Below are 9,142 nucleotides of genomic sequence, written 5' to 3'. Positions count from 1 at the left end.
GCCACTTCTCTCCACACCAGATCTGCCGGCCCTGACAAAAACCTCTGAATAAACTGTAGCCTGAAGGTGGCAGTTCTGCTGGCCAAGTGGATGAGGCCCTGTCCCCCCTCCTCTCTGGGTAAAAACAGCACTCCCTGTGGCACCCAGTGAAAGCCATCCCAGAAAAAGTTGACAAGCTTTGCTTGGATCTGGGCTAAAAGACCTGATGGAGGATCCATACAGGTTAAACGGTGCCAAAGCAGGGAGGCCACAAGATTGTTCAGCACAAGAACCCTGCCTCGATAAGACATCTGAGGGAGCAGCCATTTCCAGTTTTTTAGTTTGGCTTCAATTTTTTCAGTGACGCCCTCCCAGTTCCTCCGGACCGTAGCCCCGTTCCCGAGGAAGACACCGAGGTATTTAAGGCCGTCAGTTTTCCAGGGCAGACCCTGGGGAAGAACCGGGAGACCGTCACGCCAACTACCGACAGCAAGGGCTTCACTCTTGCTCCAATTCACCCTCCCTGCAGACAGAGTGTTGAATGAAACTGTTAAATCCGATAAAATATCAATATCATTTTGGTTTTTAATTAAAACAATAACATCATCCGCGTACAGGGCTCCAGACTAACTTTTTTCACTAGGAGCACAGTAGCCCCTAACTGAAAATTTTTAGGGGCACAATCAGAAATTTTAGGAGCGCACATCGTTTATCGACACGCTAACCAAATTTTTACATTTCTACTACATTTCAGTGTATTAGTAATACGTATTTCATAATAGATTAATGAATTCAGGGATTAAAGCAAAAAAAAACATATTTGACTGAAAAAAAATTTTCAGGCCAGTTCATATTCCCCCTCCATCTATGCGCTGCACCACACTTTAAGAATGGCCCCTTTTTTGCCCTGCGGTCGTTTCCCAAAGGTTTCAAGTAAAAAAGTTAAATGCTGTATTAGCCCTTCTGTTTTCTGTTTTTTATCACCATTTGATTCGATCCGATCCGATATTAATGTGGGTTAGTGTTATTAAAAATGTTTTTTGAGCTGTTGCCTGAATTATACGACTGTAAAATAACTAGTGAAATAATAATTTCACAATAATTATTGTGAAATAACTAAAAAATAAATAACTCAAATGGGTCTTTCAATATCCATTTAAAGTGCAAAAAAGAAGGAAATATCAATAGCCTATGCAGTCAACAAATAATTTTAGCTTGTCTAATTTATTCTGTCACCTGACACACAGCTGGACATGAAGCATCAGGGATTTTTCAGGTATGTCATGACAAACTGTGTGTCCAATAACAGAAGAAACCAAACAAGCTATGAACTTCATTGAACTTATATAACATTTTGAAATTTAAGCTGAAATATCCAAAACACTGAACACTGGTTTTGCACGGGTGGGGGTGTGTATGAGTGTGTATTACAGTACGACGCGCTCTCCTCACGTGGAGCGCGAGAGCGGGGTCTGTTTCTTAACGCAGCTGGTTGTCTGTGTGAGCGGACGTTAACGCACATGACAGCATTAACGCAGTCTCAAACAGCAAGTAACTTCCAGCATTAACAGTCCTGCTCAGCCCGCTGTCTGTACGGAGTAAACTTTGGTTCTGTATTTTCTGCGCTGGTTTCTCAGGCGGCCGCTTCCACATGTTTGTTTTCTTCACGAGGGCAGTGGGGGCGGGCGGGGGAAAGAAGCGCAGTGTCCCCGGCTCTTAGCGACCCTTTTTTCAGCATTTTTTCAAAAGAAAACTTAATTTAGTTCGAGTTTTAAAAACCAGCGCTTTGTTAACGCTACCGCTGCTCCTTGACGCCGTGTTCATTGTTTGATAGTTTCACACCACGCACATATGTGAATTAAATGACGTGACTACTGGTCCCCCAGTCTCTGACAAGTCGTCTTCCCTGAGGGACGGGGGCGAACCCGCCCTCCTCTGATTCTGATTGGCTGATACCAAGGCTCTGGCAGCTTTATTGGTTTACAACAGTGTCAGTTTAATATCCAACATGATTTAATTGGATAGTCTAACGGCTGATTTATGGTTCCGCGTTACACCAATGCAGAGCCTACGGCGTTGGTGTAACACTGGCAAATTTACTGGTCGCACGTGTGCGAGTGGACATGAAATTCAGTCGCACATACTCAAATTTTGGTCGCAAAATGCGAGCATTTGGTCGCAGTCTGGAGCCCTGTCCGCGTAAGCAGATAAAATGATGTTTTCACTAAAACCAGGTAAAATCAGGCCACGGATTCTTGTGCGGATCTTGCAGAGGAGGGGTTCCAGGGAGAGTGCGTAGAGCATCCCAGACAGAGCGCAGCCCTGCCGGATGCCTCTACGCACCCCAAAAGGAGCACACAGACTGCCATTAAACTTCAGTACACTCTCAATGTCACTATATAACACCCGGATCTTGGCAATGAAACCAGTGCTGAACCCAAACTTCCCCATGGTTTTCCAGAGGAAGCCGTGCTCAACACGGTCAAATGCCTTTTCCTGATCTAGCGAAATGAGACCAGTATTTATACCCAATGATCTAGAGACCTCCAAAACATCTCGAATTAGGTAGACATTGTCTACCATGGACCTGCCGGGCACACAGTAGGTCTGATCCCGGTGGATGACCTGCTCCATAGCTTCTCTAAGCCTGTTGGCCAAAGCCTTGGACAGGATCTTGTAATCTGTGCACAACAGTGACACGGGGCGCCAGTTCTTGATGTCCTGCAGATTCCCTTTTTTTGGCAGCAGGGCAACAACAGCCCTGCGACAGGACAGTGGCAGAGAACCTGAAGTCAGACTGTCATTAAACACATCTAGGATGTCAGGTGCTAAAATACCCCAGAAGGCTTTATAAAATTCGACAGTCAGGCCATCGATGCCAGGAGACCGCCGTCCCTGCATACCCTGCAGAGCGGCGTGTAGCTCCTCCATCTGCAGGGGCCTGTCCAGCTGTGAGTTGGTCTCCTCAGAGACCAGAGGCAGTTCACCACAGAACCCCTCGAACAGATCATCATCCTCCACGTACTCGCTCGTATAGAGAGATGAATAAAACTGCACAGCTCGCCTTCGTATCTGACCAGGTTCAGTGAGCTCCTGCCCAGTGTCAGAGAGCAGAGAGTGGATCACTTTCCTCTGTCCATGCTTCTTCTCCAGGCCAAAGAAGAAGCTAGAGGGAGCATCCATCGCTGTGATGTTCTGGACCCGGGACCGGACCAGTGCACCCTGTACCCTGGTGTCCAGCAGGTTGGCTAAAGCCATTTTTTTGGACTTGAGGATTTCAATATATCCTCGATTTCCTGTGGAAGCACTCATTGTTTCTAGCTCCACGATCTCAGTCTCCAGGTCTTTCATAGATCGACAGATGTCACGTGTGACATTGAGAGTATACTGCTGACACAAAAGCTTGATCTCAGTCTTGCCATGGTCCCACCACTGCCTAAGACATGTAAAATCAGCTTTCCTGTTTCTAAAACCAGTCCAAAAAAATCTAAAAGCCTCGCTAAAACCTTTATCAAATGTTAAAACTGAATTAAAATGCCAGTACGCACTCTTAGGTAAAATGTTCTTTATGTTGACATGACATAAAACCAAAGAATGATCTGTAAAACCAGCTGGCATTATTTTACACAGCTTAAAAACATTAAAATGGTGCTTAAAACAATAAAAACGATCCAGTCTGGCTAAGGAGATTCTGTCCTCTCTCAGGTGGGACCACGTGTACTGTCTACAGTCTGTGTGCATCCTTCGCCACACATCCACCAGGCCGTGGGAGTAGACCAGCTGCTTCAGAGCGTGTTGGGAGGCTGGATGAGGCTCTGCATGATTACGGTCTAAAAACTCGTACTCGGTACAGTTAAAATCCCCACCCAAGAATAAAAAATCCTCCGAGCCACAGCAATTCAGTCTAGTATTGACTTTTTCTAGAAAGCTCTTCCTCTCTGTACCGTTCGTTGGAGCGTAAATATTCATAAAAAACAAGGTGTGATGTTCAAACTGTGCCTTTACTAAAAGACACCTCCCCTTCACCACATGCTCGACCTCCAGGGAGGATGGAGTAAAGTTCCGAGAGAACAGGAAGGCCACTCCACCGCTGAGTGTGGTGTTATGGCTCAAAGCCACCTCTCCTTCCCACTCTTTGTTCCAATCCACCTCATTGCCTTCATCACTGTGTGTTTCTTGTAAAAACAGAACATCAATGTTTTTCATCCTTGCTGTGTCAAACACCAGTGCCCTCTTCCTTGCCTCTCTGGCACCATTCACATTTAACGTCCCCACTCTAAAAGAATCCATTGTTATGGAGATTTTAAAAGCAAAAACAGTAAAAGAGATAAATAAGAGTAAAACCAACAGCTTCAACATCATTAAAACCCGAGTTGTTTTCTCACCTTAAGCATCTGTTTTCTTAGTCTAAAAATTTCCTGATCAGTGAGATCTGATGTAGCTCGGTTTTTAATCACACGTTTTGCTGAGTTATAAAAAATGAGCTTGTCAGGAAAATGCTGTTCTATATCAAGGCCTTTCATGCCTTTTGTCTGCTGCAGGAACGCTTTAAACATGGTTTCTGAGTAGAGTTTCTTGTCCTGACTTGCCGTCATCTGACTGCACGACATGTCACTGCAGTCAGATATGCAGCCTTCACTGTCACTGCTGTCTGCAGCACTCGGTTTTGCCCACAGCCGACCAGCCTTAGAGCCCACAACATCTTTCTGCGTATTTTTTCGCTTGCTGCGCCGTTTTAAAGGATGAGGAGCACAGACCTCCATGACCTCAGCCTCAGTAGCTGCACCAGCCTCACACAACTCACCAGGCACTTTACCGGTTTCACCCAGCTCACCTGTTATTTTTTCTGTTTCACCCATTACTTTACCAGTTTCACCCAGCTCACCTACCTCATCCAGCACACTTGTCACCTCACCCAACTCACTTGTCACCTCACCCAGCACACTTGTCACCTCACCCAACTCACTTGTCACCTCACCTGGTTCAGCCAGCTCAGGTCCAAGCCCACCTGTCACCTCAGCTGCCATTTCACCACCTTTACCTGCTCCACTCTCCCTCTCACCACTCACCTCAGAATGACCACTGTCATGGCTCTGTTCCTTCTCTTACTGTTCCTTCTCCACCTGACTCTCAACCACCGGAGCGGATGAAGCCGCAGGGGGGCCCGACCCGGACGGAGCGTCTGAGTCAGCTCCCCCCACAGCCCCATCCCCCCCCGCGGCACCAGGACTCCGCCGCCGCGCAGCAGGAGCCGGCCGCTCGGCGGCAGCGCCCGCCGTCGCCGTCCCCCCAGCCGAGCCGGCGCGGTTAGGACAGGCCTTAATGAGGTGTCCCTCCTCACCACAGCCGAAACACTTCACCAGGGAAGAAGTCGCAAACAAAACATAATCAAAATCGTCCACACGAACAAAAAAACGATAATTGAACTCTTCGGTCTTGTTGTTCAAGATCATAAAGAGCTGTCTCCGGTACGATACAACATGTTTTAAGAGTGGTGACTTGCAACCAGATAAGATCTTTTTTATTGGTGATATCACCTTACCGTGCCGAGACAGCTCTCTTATCAGGAACTCATCACTGATGAAGGGAGGAACGTTTGAGAGTGTTATTTTAGTTGCTGGCTGCGTCAGCGGCAGCACAGGCTCAAACAGCCCATTGACGGTGATACCCTTCTCCACCAAACATTTCACCTGGTCCTCCTTCTCCAAAAACAAAACCACAGCTTTGTTCATGCGGGCAGCAGACATGACAGAGCTGTGCCCGATGATCTCCCCCACAGCCAAAGCCACCTCCTCCACGCTGCACGGAGAGCCGGCACCGACTTTGATGCCATGCTTCCGGGACAGCTTGGAGAAGCCACTGGCAGCCATTTTGGCTTTGAGTGGTCCTCCAGCCAGACAAAGCCTGGCTGGCAAAAACACACAAAAACAACTACAAACTTAAATAAAACTAACCAAACAAAACACTAAACAACTGACACAAACACCACTAACAATACATGAAAAGAACAAAGGACAGAAAAGAGAAAAAATCTACCATCCACTCTCAGCTCTTCCACTCACACTCCTCTCACAGGAAGAAGAAGAAGAAGAAGAAGAAGAAGAAGAAGAAGAAGAAGAAGAAGAAGGGGCGGGGCTAATTCAGGCCAAGGAAGGCCAAGGACTCCATACAGAATCTGATGACACCACCCACGACTCTCTATGTCAAAACATTCAAAAGTTATAGCAGGAAATAGGGACAACCAATCAAAAGAAGGGGCGGGGCTAATTCAGGCCAATGAAGGTCAAGGAGTCCATACAGAGTCTGATGACACCACCCACGACTCTCTATGTCAAACCATTCAAAAGTTACAGCAGAAAATCGGGACAACCAATCAGAAGAAGGGGCGGGGCTAATTAAGGCCAAAAAAGCTCAAGGACTCATTACAGATTCCCATGACACCACCCACGACTCTCTATGTCAAACCATCCAAAAGTTATGGCAGAAAATAGGGACAACCAATCAGAAGAAGGGGCGGGGCTAATTTTCACTAATTATGGTCAAGGACTCAAAACCGAGTCTGATGACCCCACCCACGACTCTGTATGTCAAACGATTCAAAAGTTATAGCAGAAAATAGGGACAACCAACCGCTAGACGCCAAAAAGCGCGCCCACCCTTCATCTGATTGGTTCAGACAGAAAAAACTTTGCGCCTCAAGCCTCACAATACGGTTTGACGTACATGCAAAAAAATCGGTACACACCTGTATCATGTCGCAACTTAAAGAAAGGTCTCTTGGCGCCATGGCCCAAAATCGAACAGGAAATCGGCCATTTTGAATTAATTGTGTAATTTTGGCGCAATTTATGCCATTCCTTCGGCAATTAATACGGCCCGAACCGTAACTTGCACCCAGGTGTGTTATACATCAAAATGTGCGTCTCCATCCTGGGTCTCCGCGCATTACTTTTCTCTTTCAAAAGTGTTACCGTGGCGACGCTAGACGCCAAAAGGCGCGCCCCCCCTTCATCTAATTGGTCCATATTTGATAGTCACCTAATTTTGCATGCAAGCCAGGCCTGGCGATACATTTGATATTTCATGGTTTGCATTAATGGGCGTGGCCTAACGGCTCAACAGCGCCCCCTAGAATACTATTCTCTGCCATAACTTTTGAATGTTTTGACATAGAGAGTAGTGGGTGGTGTCATGAGACTCTGTATTGAGTCCTTGAGCTTCATTGGCCTGAATTAGCCCCGCCCCTTCTTCTGATAGGTTGTCCGATTTTCTGCTATAACTTTTGAATGGTTTGACATAGAGAGTCGTGGGTGGTGTCATCAGACTCTGTATGGACTCCTTGACCTTCATTGGCCTGAATTAGCCCCGCCCCTTCTTTTGATTGGTTGTCCCTATTTCCTGCTATAACTTTTGAATGTTTTGACATAGAGAGTAGTAGGTGGTGTCATCTGGCTCTGTATTGAGTCCTTGAGCTTCATTGGCCTGAATTAGCCCCGCCCTTTCTCCTGATAGGTTGTCCGATTTTCTGCTATAACTTTTGAATGGTTTGACATAGAGAGTCGTGGGTGGTGTCTTCAGACTCTGTATGGACTCCTTGACCTTCATTGGCCTGAATTAGCCCCGCCCCTTCTTCTGATTGGTTGTCCCTTTTTTCTGCTATAACTTTTGAATGGTTTGATATAGGAAGTCATGGGTGGTGTCATTTCTGATATGCTTATGGGGGGCGGTGGCCGTGAGTGCGAGGGCCTGTTCATCGCTGCTTGCAGCTTTAATTATTTTTAATATTGCTGATCATGGTTTACAGTTTAAGAAAACTCAAATATCTTATCTCAAAAAATTTGAATATTCTGGGAATCTTAATCTTAAAATGTAAACCATAATCAGCTATATTAAAATAATAAAATGCTTGCAATATTTCAGTTGATTTGTAATGAATGTATGACATTTTTGTTTTTTTAATTGCATAACAGAAAATAAAGAACTTTATCATAATATTCTAATTTTCTGAGACAGTCCTGTAGTTGGAACCTTATTACTGCAGTGCCCAGATCAGCACCAGAAGTCCCGTAAAATCCTGTAAGATCACGTTAAAGGCTGATTTATGGTTCTGCGTTACACCAACGCAGAACTTGCGGCGTAGGGTACGCGGCGACGCGCACCGTATGGTGTGCGTCGCCGCGTACCCTACGCCGTAGGCTCTGCATCGATTTAACGCGGAACCATAAATCAGCCTTAAGTCAGACAAGTGTTGCATAACGCGTGAAGACGCATGAAAGGCAAGTTTGATTTTGTTTTCTGTTCTCCCGTTCTACATGTAGCTGAAAAGCTTAAAGTAACTAAAGTAACGTATTTTTTTTGTCTCAGAGTAACTATAACGGGATTACCCAAATTACAATTTTAACGCGTTACATTACTGCGTTACTGGCGAATGTAATCTCGTTACAGTAACGCGTTACTTTGTAACGCGTTACTTTGTAACGCGTTACAAAGTAACGCGTTACTTTGTAACGCGTTACACCCAACACTGGTGATGATAATATTAAATCAACAGAACTCAGGGAGGGGATTTGAGGGGATTAATAGCCTGTGGCTAATGATACATGAAAAGAATCCGTAGATACAGAATTTTACTCTTTCAAAGACATAAGATTTGGTGTGATGCTGAAAGAAAAACCTGACAGTACACAAGACAGACGCCAACCAGGTAGACTACAGGTATCTTTAATCCTCAGCACTCTGCAACACATATAAAACAGTGGTATGAAGACAGGGGATCTGCAGTGGTCTCAGGATGCCGTCTGAATAACACGTGCAACCAATTAAGATAGGTTAACACAAAAAATCGCTTATCCAATCTTCAAACACAATTTTAGTAACAAATAATCACAGTCTTTACTACAGACAGTTGGAACGAAATAAAATCAATTAACATCCCGGACCATGCAAGAGCACAACTTACCACAGCGAAATCCTCACTAGTCTGTGGGATCATATATACCGTATATATATATATATATACATATATATACGTATATATACAACCACTGCGCCAATAGATGGCAGTGTTGCACTATAATTTAATCACCATTATCCTACTCCGTTACACACACACACACACACACACACACACACACACACACATATATATATATATATATATATA

Source organism: Cololabis saira, chromosome 12, assembly GCF_033807715.1.
Source record: "Cololabis saira isolate AMF1-May2022 chromosome 12, fColSai1.1, whole genome shotgun sequence".
Taxonomy (NCBI): domain Eukaryota; kingdom Metazoa; phylum Chordata; class Actinopteri; order Beloniformes; family Belonidae; genus Cololabis; species Cololabis saira.
Note: the sequence above shows the minus strand (reverse complement) of the source record.